At 40.7% G+C, this 16,536-nt stretch overlaps 1 protein-coding gene and 1 pseudogene across 3 annotated transcripts in view; both read left to right on the forward strand.

The window, feature by feature from the left end:
• TBCE (tubulin folding cofactor E) overlaps nucleotides 1-16,536 on the forward strand; it is a 91,987-nt gene that overhangs the window by 2,090 nt on the left and 73,361 nt on the right. For 2 of the 3 annotated variants that reach the window (XM_053910205.1, XM_053910206.1), the window contains exon 1: nucleotides 11,807-11,825. The exons of the other annotated variant lie outside the window; for it this stretch is intronic. The gene's annotated coding sequence lies outside the window, so the exon portion shown is untranslated. Of the gene's footprint in view, nucleotides 1-11,806; nucleotides 11,826-16,536 lie in introns of those variants that run through there. 3 annotated transcript variants of the gene reach the window in all.
• Nucleotides 1,598-5,025, forward strand: LOC128779099 (cell death regulator Aven-like; annotated as a pseudogene).

Genomic DNA, 16,536 nt, shown 5'->3' on the forward strand with positions numbered 1-16,536 from the left:
CTGAGCCGAAGTCGGATGCTTAACTGACTGAGCCACCCAGGTGCCCTGGTTAACCTTTTAAATTTAATTTTGAATTTCACTATGAATACTTGATTGAATCTAATTCAATCTTAATTGAAATTTTTTAATGTTTATCTTTGAGAGAGTGTGAGCAGGGGAGGGGCAGAGAGAGGGAGACACAGAATCCGTAGCAGGCTCCAGGCTCCCAAGCTGTCAGCACAGAGTCCCACACCGGGCTTGAACTCACAGACTGGGGCTTGAACTTAGAGGCTGTGAGATCATGACCTGAGCTGAAGTCAGATGCTTAACCGACTGAGCCACCCAGGCATCCCAGTCTTAATTGAATCTCAACCCTGCAGAACAATATTGTTTTTACCTTTAAGTTACGGATTTAAACAGACTTCTTGGATCATCTCAATTCTTAATTATTTTTGTAAGATGTGAATGTTCAACAATAAAACTAGAGTTGTTACCATTTTCTGGTGGTTTTGTTTTTTTCTTTTTGATTGATTAAAGTCAGTTTATCATATACTTTAGTAGAATATTTGTTGTATGCTTAGCACCTCAAAGTTTATTTAAAAAGTTTATGGTACTTTCCCTACCTTACCCTTTTGTTGGGAAATATGCAACAATGCATTGTCTCTAATGGAGAGTACGTTAAAAAATAATAAGGTAGACATATTATTCAGTGTGAAATGAATATGACCCAGAAAGTAAGTAAGGTCTACCAGAAAGGAGAAACGTTATAGGTTGCCAGTTATTAGGAGCGGCTGGGATGAATTTGTGGAGGAATGATTCGGGAAGATTTGCTGATTTTTGAAAGTGTGTACAGAAAGGGCACAAAGTTATTAATTCTCTTTTATACAGTTTTGTCAGAAAAATTGTGGGTTTGGTGTAGATGTAAGTCATTGATGTTTTAGAGAGGAGATGTGCCTCTTTCAGAGAGAACATGTGCCTCCTATAGCCTCTTAGGAAATGCTTAAAACTTTTTGGAGGACGTGCTTAAAATTACATGAGACAGTTCAGTATGTGAAGACAAAGGAACTACCGTGAGGACAGAGTACAACTTGGAGACAGGCTTTGACATGAGGCATAAAAGGACAGCAAGACATGCTGAGCGAAATAAGGCAGTCCCAAAAGACAAATAGTGCTGGATTCCACTTGGATACCTAGAGGGGCAAGTTCATGGAAACAGAAGGTAGGGGCTAGGGAGAGAGGGATATGGGGAGTCCTTCAGTGGGTATAGAGTCTCAGTTTTGCTAGATAGAAAAGTTTCGGTAATTGGTTGCACAACAGTGTTAGCATATCTAATGCCTCTGAACCGTACACTTGAAAGCGGCTCAGGTCACGTTCTCACGGTTCGTGAGTTCCAGCCCCTTGGGCTGTGCGCTGACTGTGCGGAGCCCGCGTGGGATTCTCTCTCCCGTTCTCTGTGCCCCTCCCCTGCAGGCTCACTCTCAAAATAAACTTAAAACACAATGGTTACGGTGATAAATTTTATGTTACGTGTATTTTACCACAACTAAAAAACCTTCTTTAAAAAGGATCCTGTGCTCCCCTCCCCACCTTCACCCCCCCCCCCCCCCCCCCGCCTCCGATGCTGGTGGCACCTCAGAGCTCAGAGCAGCCTGTTTCCTTGGGGCTCTGGGGAGGTGAGCAGTCCGGTGCCCCAGCGCCCGAGTGCCTGTTGAAGGTGACAGTGATGCGGAGATCTAAAAGCAAGATAGTTTCCAACTGGGATGGATATTAAGATATTGAAAAAGAGGTCGATAATGATAGTGGAGAACCACAGGGCCAGACTCTGGTGTTCTCAGCTCTGCAGGGGACTCATTCTCACAGTAACGGTTTGTTGAGGAGAAAGAGTGGGGTGGTGAAGCTTTATGTCCAAAACAATTCATTTTCTGTGGACTGTGAGTCATTGGTTCGAGCCCTTCGAGAACTGCCTGTCTTAGTCCACCTCCGTGTTGCTGCCGAATCGGTCCAGGCCACCCTTCCTTTGGAGCTTCCTCAGGTGAAACCAAAGAGAAATGATGAAACCAAGGGACTGGGGAGGCACTTAAAAGGGCCCTTGGGGCCTGGAGGAAAGGGATCCGTCTCTGAGCTGAAATCTGCTGCTGGCTGCCTCAGGCACCTGGGGAAGGGTAGCCCAAGCCTGGATCCTTGTAGGGTTCTTAGGAACCCGCTGCCCCACTGCAGTCAGCCACACACCACTCGGAGACCAGACACCCCAGGGCCGAAAATCTGAGACAGATGGGGAGGTGGCCCAAGAAGAAGGTCCTGCAGAACCACCTGCAATGGAAGAAAACGTGGAGTCTGAGCAACCAGGTACATCAAACACTGTTACCGAGGAAGAGCTGAACGACTGGTTGGGCACCGTGATTTCCTAACATTAAAAAAAAAAAAAGGCAAAAAGAAAAATGAAAAAAAAGTCCCTGAAGCAGATTTTGGTTGCCTTGTCAGCAAGGGCAGGCTCAAGGCTGTCCTTCCGGAACAGCTGATTTACAAGCATGCCTCAAGCCCGTGTGAGCCATCACGCTTGCCCCAATAAACGGCCTACCTCTATGTCCCGCGACCTCTGAAACCATACATTTAAGAGGCTCCTTGCATTTGTTCTCTGGCTTAAATCTAATAGAGTCCTTGAGGGCAGCGGACGTTACGGCTCTTGGTTCCAGCCCCCTCCCTTTCGATGTTTGCAGCCTAGCAGGTGCTGCTGACAGAATGGGAGCAGACAACAAGGCATGCGTTTAGCCAAAATAAAGGAACGCTGGTCTATGGGGGGGGGGGGGGGGGGGAAAGACAGCAGGTGGGTTTGTTTAAAATTGTGCTAAATAGCAGGGTGCCTGGCTGGCTCAGTCGGTAGAGCATATGACTCTTGATCTTGGGGTGGTCAGTTTGAGCCCCTTGTTGGGGGTAGGGCTTATTAAAAAAATTGGGCTACGTACTTGGAAATTGTTACATTTTGGGTAGTAAGTTAAAAGCAGATGATATTTTTGCCCTTAAATGTTTAAAGGATTCCCAAGTTCTGTATCTAGTCTCAACATGAACCTCCAATCAAAGAAACCCTCTTACATTTCCCTACCTAGAAAGTTCGTTTTCCTTACTCTCTGCTGTCCGTTCCTGACAGCTTCCTCAGGGCGTGGTTCCCACAGGGAGCCTTCCCTCCCTCTTAACCCACATGGTTCTCTTCCATCACTGAATTTGGTCCTTGCACTTTTAATTTTAGGTCTTAGTTTTTTGCTGTTGGTTATCTCTCCCAGCTAGACTATAAGTTCCTTTTAAGAGCATGTCTTTCAACTCCTTGTGTTCTTTGTAACAGGTTAATAAGCGTAAGGAGTCCCAGCTTGTTAGTGTCTGAGCTAAGATCACTACTTGGAGCTCCAAAATCTCAGTTAGGTGTGGCTCCCATTGATGTTGAGTTTTCTACTCGGTAGGTGTCAGTGTGTGAACGATCTTCAGACCTCACACCGATTATTTTGGTACAATTTTGAATAAACACAGGCAAAGATTGAGGGACATATATTTGGAAAGGTAATGGAAGTCATATTGAAAAATCTTTTTTCTAACATTCATTCACGAAGCGCCAGTACGTTTTACCTCTTCTTTTGTGCATCAGATATCTTTTTGGATCTCTTGGTGGTTTAAGAAGGTGGGAAATGAGATAGAATCCATACCTGTGAACGGTGTGGGGCCTACTGCAATTAAACTTCCCCATGTCAGGTACTGTTATTCTGAATTTGTAATATATTTCTTTGAATTTATGGAGTGTTTTCTCCTTATCTAAATATAGAATCTAGGGGTGCCTGGTGGCTCAGTTGGTTGGGCGTCCCGACTTCAGCTCAGGTCATGATCTCGCGATTCGAGGGTTTGAGCCCTGTGTGCGCCTCTGTGCTGACAGCTCAGAGCCTGGGACCTGCTTTCGATTCTGTGTGTCCCTTTCTCTCTCTCTGCCCCTCTCCTGTTCATGCTCTGTCTCTCTCAAAAATAAACGTTAAAAAATTTTTTAAATATAGAATCTAATTTATGATGTTAAGGGTCTTAGTGATTAAGAGATGTTAATGGCTAACATTTATTATTATTTTTTTAACTGCTTTATTTATTTTTGAGAGAGAGACCAAGTGTAAGTGGGTGGGGAGGATGAGGGCAAAGAGAAAAGGAGACACAGAATCCAAAGCAGGCTCCAGGCTCTGAGCTGTCAGCACAGAGCCCGATATGGAGCTCGAACCCTTGAACCGTGAGATCATGACCCTAGCCGAAGTCGGATGATGCTCAATTGACTGTGCCACCCAGGTGCCCCAGTAAATTATTTATTTTTAAAGTTTATTTATTTTGAGAGGGAGAGTGCAAGCAGGGGAGGGGGCAAAGAGAAGGAGGGACGGAATCCCAAGCAGGTTCTGTGCCATCAGTGCAGAGCCCAATGTGAGGCTCGAACTCAAGAACTATCAGATTGTGACCTGAGCCGAGATTAAGAGTTGGATGCCTAACTGACTGAGGCACCCGGGTGCCCCAATGGCTAACGTTTATCAACTGTTGATGGTGAGCACTTCTACACATAAAAACTCATTTAATTCTCACAACAGTCCTGTGAAGTAGGTCCTCCTGGTATACATTTTACAGATGAGGAAACTGAGACACACAGAGGTTAAATTATCCAGTGTCCCATAGGTAACATGTAGTGGATGAGGTCGAATTTCTTTCCAGCAGACTGACTGCATGTAATGTTCGTATTACAGTAAATAGGAACACATATGATCTTAATTCTTGTGTATTTTTTCAGAATTCTTAACAGTTGCAGGAGAAAGAAACTCAGCTCAAACTGATGTAAGCGAAAGAAAACTTACTGTTTCATTTGGGCTAATGAAAGGCTTCACGCATAGTTGGATCAACACCACTTTCCCTTGCGGCCTTATTTTCACACAAATTTTTTCCATATAGTATCAGAAGTACTTCTCAGCTCTTCTAGTGTTTTTTGGTTTTGTTTTGTTTTTGAGAGAGAGGGCACAAGTGAGCGAGGGGCAGAGAGAGAGAGAGAGAGAGAGAGAGAGAGGGAGAGAGAGAGAAGCAGGGCTCACCTGATGTGGGGACTTGAACTCATGAACTGTGGGATCATGAGCTGAGCTGAAATCCAGATGCTTAACCGACTGAGCCACCCAGGTGCCCTCAGTTATTCCAGGTTTAAGTGGTCCTTTTGTTTTAGGTCTTGGGAAAGAGAGGGATGGATCCTGTCTTCAAGAGCCCATGTCATTTTCTAAAAGGTTGGCTCTGCTTGGGTTAGGGTCTTCACGTATGGACCAGTTGCTATATGCAAGGAAATAGAGGTGAGGAGTCACTATATTGGCCATCCTGGGCCATGTGTCCACTCCTCTGGTGGGTGAGTGACAGCCCACCAGGCAGAGAAAGTACACTTCCCACAAGGGGAAGATGCTGGGCTAAAAATGGCAGAAAACAGGTGAGAACCATTTCGATAATATAGATGGAACTCTTCAGATGCCTTTCCCACGTTAAGATTCTTCCACTCAGAAAATAACACAGTTGGGGGCACCTGGGTGGCTCAGTCAATTGAGCATCCAACTCTTGATCTCAGCTAATTTCTTTTTTTAATTATTATTTTTTTATTTTTATATTTTTATTTTTAACAACAAACACACGATGTTAGCAACATGGATTCCAGAGACAAACCGAGGTGAGACGGAATGAATGCAGAACAAACTAGTGGAACTGTTTCTTTCAGTCTGCGTTCCTGTCACCAGAGGATACCAGGGCCAGGATGCCACATGCCTTTTAGTATAAGGAAAAAGTCCCTTGACGTTTCTTCATCTGTCACTGGAGAAGTTGAATGAAGTGTACTGTAACAGCTCATTTCTTGATCTCAGGGGTGTGAGTTCAAGCCCCATGTTGGGCTCTATGCTGGGCGTGACGCCTACATATATTAAGAAAAAACCACAAACAAACCAGTGGTTTTTTAGAAGAATTAAAGAAATTGTCGGCAATTTTGAATGAATATTGTGAATAAGGAAAATGAAAGTGTTTTGTAAAGGGCTATGTAATTTAGTTTAAATAATTTACTTTGATGCCTGTCATGTCCTCAAATTTTCTTTGATTCTTTATCTAGGATAAAGACCCCTTTAGCAGTCTGATAAAGTCTGTGAGCTCCTTAGAATTTTTTTTATTTTTAGGTAAAAAAATTTAAAAAGATTTTATTTTTAGGTAATCTCTATACCTAATGTGGGGGTCAACTCACAACCCTAAGATCAAGAGTTGCTGACAATATGCTACAGACTCAGCCAGCCAGACACCCTAGGATGTTTTTTTAAAGTGTTTCTTTATTTGAGGGGGGAAGGGCAGAGAAAGAGAGGAGAGAGAGACTCCCAAGCAGGCTCCACACTGTCAGCCTGGAGCCCGATGTGGGGTTCGATCTCACAAATTGTGAGATCATGACCAGAGCCGAAAGCAGGAGTCGGACACTTCACCGACTGAGCCACCCAGGTGCCCCAAAATGTTTTTAAATACAGAAAATACACAGGATTTCATATAAAGAACTTATAAAACTCAACACCCAAAAAACAAATAATCCAGTTAAGAAATGGGCAGAAGATATGAATAGACATTTTTCCAAAGAAGACATACAGATGGCTAACAGACACATGAAAAAAAAGGCTCAGCATTACCCATCACTGGGGAAATACAAGTCAAAACTATAATGAGATACCACCTAACATCTGGCAGAACGGCTAAAATTAACAACATAGGAGACAACAGGTGTTGGCAAGGATGCAGAGAAAGGAGAACACTCTCACTATTGGTGGGATTACAAACTGGTGCAGCCTCTGTAGAAAATAGTGTGGAGGTTCCTTAAAACGTTAAAAATAGAACTACTCTATGATCAGCAATTGCACCAAGAGGTATTTACCCAAAGGATACAAAAATGTACAAAAACACTAATTTGAAGGGATACATGCACCCTGATGTTTACAGCAGCATTATCAACAATAGCCAAATTGCAAAGATCCCAAAAGTTCATCAACTGATGAATGGATAAAAAAAAAGATGTGGTATATGTATATAATGGAATATTACTGAGCCACAAAAAAGAATGAAATCTTGCCATTTGCAACCATGTGGACAGGGCTAGAGGGTATTACACTGAGCGAAATAAATCCAAGAAAGACATACCATATGATTTCGCTAGTGTGGAATTTAAGAAACAAAGCAAACACAGGGAGAAGAAAAGAGGAAAACCAAGAAATAGACTTTAAAAAATTTTGTTTAATGTTTGTTTATTTTTGAGAGAGAGACAGACAGACAGTGCACAGGGGAGGGGCAGAGAGAGGGAGACACAGACTCCTGAAGCAGGCTCCAGGCTCCATGCTGTCAGCCCAGAGCCTGACACGGGGCTCTAACTCACGAACCGTGAGATAATGACCTGAACCGAAGTTGGACCCTTAACTGACTGAGCCACCCAGGTGACCCAAAACAGACTGTTAGTTACAGGGAACAGACTGATGGTTACGCGAAGGGAGGTGGGTGGGGGATGGGTAAAATAGGTGAGGGAAATTAAGGAGGGCACTTGTTATGATGAGCACTGGCTGTTGTATAGAAGTGCTGAATCACCAAATTCTACACTTGAAACTAATTTTACGCTGTATGTTAACTAACTGGAATTTAGTAAAATTGGAATAAACATAAATAATAAAGGTTGGAAAAAAACATATAGGATTTTAGATGAGAATCCAGTTATGTGAAATAAAGTTATCAAAATACTTAAAAATTGTAATGTAATGTGTGTTCATTAATATTTTAAATGACAGAATCTAGCGGCAGGTCTAATAAATGCTGTAATTTTGAAATAGTGATGCATGTAAAATATATCTTGGGATAGCTATACTAGCTGTAATGTGATAGATGTGGGATCACAGGTGCTGCTAATCAACTATTTTTTTTTGCCTATGTGCACAATTTTGGAAAATGCCGAATTTCAGTTAGAAGATACCTTGAGTCTATGGATTTAGGGTAAAAAACACCTCCCTTAGGCTCTGTCCAGGTAATCAGCCCAGTGGTCCAACTACCTGGAGTTGAGTGAGGTCTTACTGTATTCTTGTTAGTTACCCCTGATCCCAGTTACATGACTTATACTATATTTCTTTGGCCAAGCTTTCTAGATGCAACCTTTGGGTTTCTGAGGAATATCCACCTGCACTGTCCCATTATGGTGCAGTCCCCACTTTTTGGGATAGTCATGTATGTTTTCTTGAATACCATCAAGGCCAGGTACTAACCTTGACCTACCTTCAGTCTGAGTTTCTGGTGGTCATGACTTAACCACTGAAGATATATTCCCTCTCATCTTTTATTCCTAATAAGCATAGATAATAACTCAGATGCTAGGCCATTTCTTTTCTTGTCTTCCCAGGTAATGATCAGCCTCATTCTAAAGTAGTCTGCCTCTCAGAGGAATTGAGAAAAATAGTTCCCAGTAGGAATTAAGAAAGTGTGATTGAGAGGAATGGATACTAACATTCTATAAAGAGGGAAAAATTGCTCCTGACACTATGGAAATTGGATGCTGTTGAGAAGAAAGAGTGTTATATATAACCAAAGTAGTGGAGGAGACAGCCAAAAGATTTTAGGGAGAAATTGTAGCAAAAGCATAGTACCTGAACGTGTGGTCTCAAGTTTCCGTTCCAGGAGGATACCTGCAATACCGTGAATATCACTAAAATTTGCTGGGATGGGCTCATTATTGGAATGGAAATACATGTCTTTGTTAAAAACAATCCAATGTAAGATTTGAGAGCTGAAGAGTATATATCAGGAAGATATACGTACTTGTTTGGCGCGAAGAGTAGTGCCATTAGGGTAGAAAGCACAAGGGACAATGCTAGGACTGAGGAGTAGAAGAGATCTATCGATTATGCTGTATATCATTTGGTAAAGAGAATAAGGTTGTTATCCTCCTAATACAGATTATAAAAGAAGCACAAAAATCAGATAAATGATGAAAGATTTCAGCTGTCTTAAATTCTGCTAGAGGCTTCTTTTCTCTGGAAAAGACCTGATTTGTGTGTGGAGTGGGGAGGGTCCATTGTTAAGTTCCTTGGCAGAAACAAAATGAGAGGAAAGATTCCTTTGTTTTGAATTCTCATCAACAAGGAGGAAGAAATAAGTGAAGTGAAAGAGCCTCAAAGATTCTGGGAAAAGAAGCTATTTTTGAATCTTCTCAATGAAAAAAATGTTGAATATAATCAAACTGCTTCCTAGGGCATTAGGAAGGTATAATTTGAAGAGTGGAGAAGAAATACCATATTCTTTTTTTTTTTCATTTTTTTAAAGACAATGTATTTTTAATGAGTTAAGCATACAGCTATTTCTGTTAGCTTCTATACACACGCTTGCAAACAATTGTCTTTTTTTTTCGCTTGCAAGCAATTGTCTTTTTTTTTTAAATATGAAATTTATTGTCAAATTGGTTTCCATGCAACACCCAGTGGTCATCCCAACAGGTGCCCTCCTCAATGCCCATCACCCACTTTCCCCTCTCCCACCCCCCATCAATCCTCAGTTTATTCTCAGTTTTTAAGAGTCTCTTATGGTTTGGCTCCCTCTCTAACCTTTTTTTCCCCTTCCCCTCCCCCATGGTCTTCTGTTAAGTTTCTCTGGATCCACATAAGAGTGAAAACATATGGTATCTGTCTTTCTCTGTATGACTTATTTCACTTAGCGTAACACTCTCCAGTTCCATCCGCGTTGCTACCAAAGGCCAGATTTCATTCTTTCTCATTGCCAAGTAGTATTCCATTGTGTATATAAACTACAATTTCTTTATCCATTCATCAGTCGATGGACATTTAGTCTCTTTCCATAATTTGGCTATTGTTGAAAGTGCTGCTATAAACATTGGGGTACAAGTGCCCCTATGCATCAGCACTCCTGTATCCCTTGGATAAATTCCTAGCAGTGCTATTGCTGGGTCCTAGGGTAGGTCTATTCTTAATTTTTTGAGGAACCTCCACACTGTTTTCCAGAGCAGCTGCACGAGTTTGCATTCCCACCAAGAGTACAAGAGGGTTCCCATTTCTCCATATCCTCTCCAGCATCTATAGTCTCCAAACAATTGTCTTAATGAAGAGGTCAGTTGAAGGATGCATTATATGTAGTGTAGTTTCAAAGAGGTAAGCATATGGCTATTCCCATGAAATACCATATTTTAATGATTCAGTGTCCCAATTAAAATGGAAGCAAATCAGAGCTCTCTAAAACTTGAAATATTGGGCTCAGCCAGCCAGGTGCCCCTCATATTATTTTTTTAATTGTTCTGAAGTACAGATAACATTGACCATCTTAACTTTTTTTTTTTTTTTTTTTTTGGAGAGAGAGTGATAGCAGGGGAGGGACAGAGTGGGGGCAGGGGGGACACTCGCAAGCAGGCCCTGCACTGTAAGCACAGATCCTGATGTGGGGCTCCATATCGGGAATGGTGAGATCATGACCCCAGCTGAAATTAAGAGTCAGATGCTTAACCTTAAGACTGAACCACCAGGCGCCCTGACAATTTTTGAAAAATACTAAAAAAATTTTAAATTTATTTTTATTTATTTATTTAAAAAATTTTTAAATTCTTTTTTATTTGTTTATTTTTAAAATTTACATCCAAGTTGGTTAGCATATATAGTGTAACAATGATTTCAGGGGTGGATTCTTTAATGCCCCTTACCCATTTAGCCCATCCCCCGCTCCCACAACCCCTCCAGTAACCCTCTGTTTGTTCTCCATATTTAAGAGTCTCTTATGTTTTGTCCCCCTCCCTGTTTTTATATTATTTTTGCTTCCTTGTCCTTATGTTCACCTTTTTTTAGTCTTTATTTTGAGAGAGAGAGAGAGAGAGAGAGACAGAGTATGAGCGGGGGAGGGGCAGAGAAAGGGAAACACAGAATCCAAAGCAGGCTCCAGGCTCTGAGCTGTCAGCACAGAGCCTGATGCAGGGCTCGAACCCATGTACCATGAGATCATGACCTGAGCCAAAGTCAGAGGCTTAACCGATTGAACCACCCAGGCGCTGTGACAAGTTTTAAAAAATATTTAAAACAGTTTTTTAAAGTTTATTTATTTATTTTGAGAGAGAGAGAGGGTGTGCAGGGAGGGGCAGAGAGAGGGAGAGAGAAACTTCCAAGCAGGCTCCACACTGCCACCAAGGAGCCCGACACAGAGCTCAAACTCAAGAACTGCTAGATCATGACCTGAGCTGAAATCAAGAGTCAGACACTTAACTGACTGAACTACCCAGGCATCCCTTGAGGATTTTTTTTTTTTTTAAACATTTATTTATTTTTGAGACAGAGAGAGACAGAGCATAAGTAATCTCTACACCCAGCATGGGGCTCAAACTCACAACCCTGAGACCACGAGTCTCATTCTCCACAGACTGAGCGAGCCAGGTGCCCCAGACCCTCTTAACAATTTTAGGTGTACAACTGAGTAGTGTTAAGTACATTCACACTGTTGTGCAATCTTAACTCATATGTCTCCAGAACTCTTCATCTTGCAAAACTGTAACACTGTAGCCATTAACACTATTTCCCCCTTTGCACAGCGATTGACAACCGCAATTCCACTTTCTCTATGAATTTGGCTACTCTAGGTATTTCATTTAAATGGAATCATACAGTATTTGTCCTTTTGTTACTGGCTTATTTCACTTAGCATGATGTTCCCAGGGTTCCTCCATGTTATAGCATGTGACAGAATTTCCTTTCTTTTTAAGGCTGAATAATATTTGACTATATGTATATACCACATTGTGTTGATCCATTCATCCATCAACGGATATTGGGGTTAGTTCCATCTTTTGGCTATTTGTGAATAATAGCGCCGTGAATGTGGTTGTACAATTATCTGCTTGTGTCCTTCCTTGCAATTCTTTAAAAAAAATTTTTTTTTTTAATGTTTCTTTATTAGTTGAGAGACAGAGCATGAGCTGGGGAGGGGACGGAGAGAGAGGGGGAGTCACAGATTCTGAAGCAGGCTCCAGGCTCCGAGCTGTCAGCACAGAGCCCGACGCGAGGCTCGAACTCATGAACCATGAGCTCATGACCTGAGCCGAAGTCGGCCGCCTAACCAACTGAGCCACCGAGGTGCCCCTTTCCTTGCAATTCTTTTCAAAGTATTTAATTTGAGGAATTATGTAGTCATCTCATTGTGAAGAACATCCAGAAAACAGCTTATATATTTTTTTAAAAATTTTTTTAACGTTTTTATTTATTTTTGAGACAGAGAGAGACAGAGCATGAATGGGGGAGGGGCAGAGAGAGAGGGAGACACAGAATCAGAAGCAGGCTCCAGGCTCTGAGCCATCAGCCCAGAGCCTGACGCGGGGCTCGAACTCACAGACTGTGAGATCGTGACCTGAGCCGAAGTCGGACGCTTAACCGACTGAGCCACCCAGGCGCCCCTAAAAACAGCTTATATTTTTAAAAACAGCTTAAGAAAAAGATAAGTAAAGTGGGTAAAGGATGTGAACAAGTAATTCATAGAAAAGGGAATCAAAATGAATAGATGCTCAGCTTCCCTCATAAAAGGAAATGTAAATAAAATGTATATTTCACTTATCAGACTGACAAGTAACCAAAAATTATTCTGCGAAGGGCAACGTTGTGATGATACTGGGACTTGCATACAGTGCTGGTAGGATTGTGAATTGGTGCAGTTCCTAAAAAGGGACATTTGTTATTAGCTCTCGACATTAAAAATGCTCTTCCCCTTTGATTCAGCAATACCCAGTTTGAGATTGTTTGCTACAGTTATTTTTGCACAGGTATAAAAAATAATTGAGCAGGTTTAATCTTTGCAGTATTATTTATAATAGCAAAGACTTGGAAGTAACCTAAGTCCATCAGTTTGTGAAGACGGGTTATATAAATTATGGTATATCTATGCAAATACTGTGTAGCCATAAAAAATGTAAAAGCTTCTGACATGGCTGTGGGTAAATTTCCAGGTTATATTATTAAATGAAAATGTAAGGAATAGAACCCCATATAGAGCATGGTCTCATTTGTGGAAAGAAAGAAAAAAATATATCAGCTTGTATAAGCACAAAATGTGTGTGGAAGATACTATAAGATACAATAAAACTGTTGCCAGTGGAAAGAGCTAATGACTAGCGGGAATGGAAGGGAAACTTTTAGTGTATTCCCTTTTATTCTTTTGAGTATCATCTATTTAAAAAGTTAAGTGAGAAGGGCACCTGGGTGGCTTAGTTGGGTAAGCATCCAACTTGGGCTCAGGTCATGATATCATGGTTTGTGAGTGTGAGCTCCACTTGGGGCTCTGCGCTGACAGTGTGGAGCCTGCTTGGGATTCTCTCCCTTTCTCTCTTGCCCCTCCCTCCCTCCGTCTCTCTCTCTCTCTCTCTCTCTCTGTCTGTCTCTCTGTCTCTTTCTCTGTATCTCTCTCTCTCTCTCTCTCTCTCTCCCTCCCTTCAAAATGGTTAGGTAAACTTTAAAAAATAAAAGAAAAGGGGCACCTGGGTGACTTAGTTGGTTAAGCGTCCGACTTCGGCCTAGGTCACAATCTTGCCATTCCCAAGTTCGAGCCCTGTGTTGGACTCTGTGCTGACAGCTCGAGGCCTGGAGCCTGCTTCCGATTCTGTGTTTCCCTCTCTCTCTCTGCCCCCTCCCACTCATGCTCTGTCTCTCTCTCTCTCTCTGTCTTTCAAAAATAAATAAACATTAAAAAATTTTTAAAGAAAAAAAATTAAGTGAGAAAGATGTATCTGGAAAAATATAAGGAGCATCCCTGAAATGAAGAAGAAACAGCATAACAATGACTTTCAGGCACTTGAATGGACCCTTAAGAAAAATACTGGTAAGGTTGAGCCTCCAAATCAATTTGTGAAAAAATGGGAAGACAAGAAAAGAAGCTTCTAGGATTGATCTAGACTAAAAAGTAGTACAAATGCCTTGGGTGTAGTAATATACGGCTTTTAGTTTAAATCTTGAATATTTTGAAACATAGGAAACACCCAGATACTCGTTGCCGTTATTTAGCGATTGTTAACACTTTGCCACCTTTGCTTCATCTTTTGAAAATGTATTTAATGTAGCATAGAGATGACAGAAAAATCACAGATTGACTCAATTTTTTATCTTTTGTCGTGTCTATGGAAAATGATTCCTGTCTTTAAAAAGAAAAAAAAGCCTGTTTAAAAGCATGTTGAAGATAAAAGGAGGTGGTATAGTGTTTGGCCATTTTGAATTAGCCTGCATTCCAAGAGAAATTACATGTAGTAATTTATGAAAGAACTGGGAAATACGATTGCAAAAATTCCTGTCCGTAATCTTTAAAGAGTAATGAACAAGGGGAAATAGAACCTCTAGGAAAGATTTTTGTGAACATTTAGAAAAGCAGTAATCCTAAGGAAGTAGCAAGAGTTGAGCGAGTCTTGCTAAATTTGCCTTTGTTTGTTTGTTTGGATTGCAATTCCCTGACAAGCCAGGGAAATTTGCAGAGAACAGTGCAGTATTTACTTTCTCTGTTGATCATCATTATCTTCCTTCTCGTACTCATTATTGTCAATAGAACAAATCACAAAGGAACAACTGTTCCTTCCAAAAATATTCATACAACTCAGAGGTGTTTAAGTTACCCCGTTCCTCTGATTGACAGTATATTCTGGGACTGACAGTTTATTTTGATTTCAGGGGAGCATTTCACAAAGTTCATGATGTTCTTGCATGTGAACTGGATAATAGGAGGGCTTATAACTGAAAAGTTTTACACACAATTTGTATGGGTTCTGTCTTTGGTCAAAGTCATATATCTAATACACACAGACACACACACACACACACACACACACATACACATTTTGTTTCGATCTTACAAAAATTGCACAGGACAGAGCTGGGAGAGATAATTAATGTTGGAGTGTTCAATGTTCAGTATATATAAATGTAAAGTTATGCATTTACATGAATAATGATGTGTTAAGTCCTGCTTCAATGATTAGTTGTACAAGGGGCACCTGCCTCTGTCAGTAGAGCGCACAACTCCTGATCTTGGGGTCGTGAGTTTTAGCCCCATGTTGGGTGTAGAGATTAGTTTAAAAAAATTAGTTGTACAAGTATAGAATAGAGAAGACCTGACTTGAAAGTTCTTCATGGGAATTCATAAGACTTTATAGAAACAAGTAAACAAGTAGATTTTCTTTTAGTGTCAGTGTTAGTATTTAACTTTGTTTTTGGATGCACAGTCTGGCCATGGCTTTCTCGAATCTTAAACATGTTTATTTACTTTGAATAATTGTCTCAAGAATTTTTCCCAGGGAAATACTTCAGAGGACAAGAATAATTTAAAAACAAAAGCATGTTTTTAGCTGTTTTTTTTGGGGGGGGGAAGGAATAGAAATGATTAAGTAAATTGTGGATCTACAGGTCAACATTAAAGAGCTTAATATGATAACTCTGTGGCTGTATAGAAAAATGTTCACCTGTTAATAAAAGAAGTAGGATAGAAATTACGTATCTATTTCGCTTGTAAAAAATTCTGTTTACATGTTAATGAAAATTGAAAAGGCATTTAAAACTAGTGAAAACTATTTTTTAGGATAATTATAGTTAAATTTAAACATTTAAATTTTTTACATTTGAATTTTTATTTCAGAAATTATTTGAGTATAGTTGCTACACAGTGGTACATTAGCTTCAGGTATACAACATTGTGATTCAGTTTCTCTATACATTATGCTTTGCTCACCACAAGTGAAGCTGCCATCTGTCACCATAGAACGTTGTTACAGTGTCATCGACTATATTCTCTGTGCTGTGACTTTTCTTCCTGTGACTTACTCATTCCATAACTGGAAGCCTGTATCTCCTATTTTGCCAATTCACCCCCACCCCATTCACCTCTGGCAAATATCAGCTCTGTATTTAAGGTTGATTCTGCTTTTTTGTTTGTTTGTTTGTTTATTCATTTGTTGTCGCTTTTAGATTCCACATATGAATGAAATCATAGGATATTGGTCTTTCTCAGTCTGAATTATTTCACTTAGCATAAGACCCTCTGGGTCCATCTGTGTTGTTGCAAATGGCTCAAACTCATCCTTTTTTATGGCTGCATAATGTTCGTCTGACACACTGACACACACACACACACACACACACACACACACACACACACACACCACTCTTCCTTATCCATTTGTCTATCAGGGGACACTTGAGTTGCTTCTACATCTTGGCTATTGGAACTAATACTGCAATAAACACAGGATGCATACATCTTTTCAAACTGATACAGTGTTTTTATTTTCTTTAGGTAAATACCCAGTAGTGGAATTGCTGGTCATATGGTATTTCTATTTTTAATTTTTTGAGGACCCTCCATACTGTTTTCCACAGTGGTTGCACCAATTTACATTCCCACCAACAGGGCACAAGGGTTTTGTTGTGTTTTTTTTTGTTTTTTTTTTGTTTTTTTCCCTCCACATCCTCACCGACACCTGTTATTTCTGGTCTTTTTGGCACTAACCATTCTAAAAGG

Source organism: Panthera pardus, unplaced genomic scaffold (genome assembly GCF_024362965.1).
Source record: "Panthera pardus isolate Hobbes unplaced genomic scaffold, ASM2436296v1 HiC_scaffold_22, whole genome shotgun sequence".
Taxonomy (NCBI): Eukaryota; Metazoa; Chordata; class Mammalia; order Carnivora; family Felidae; genus Panthera; species Panthera pardus.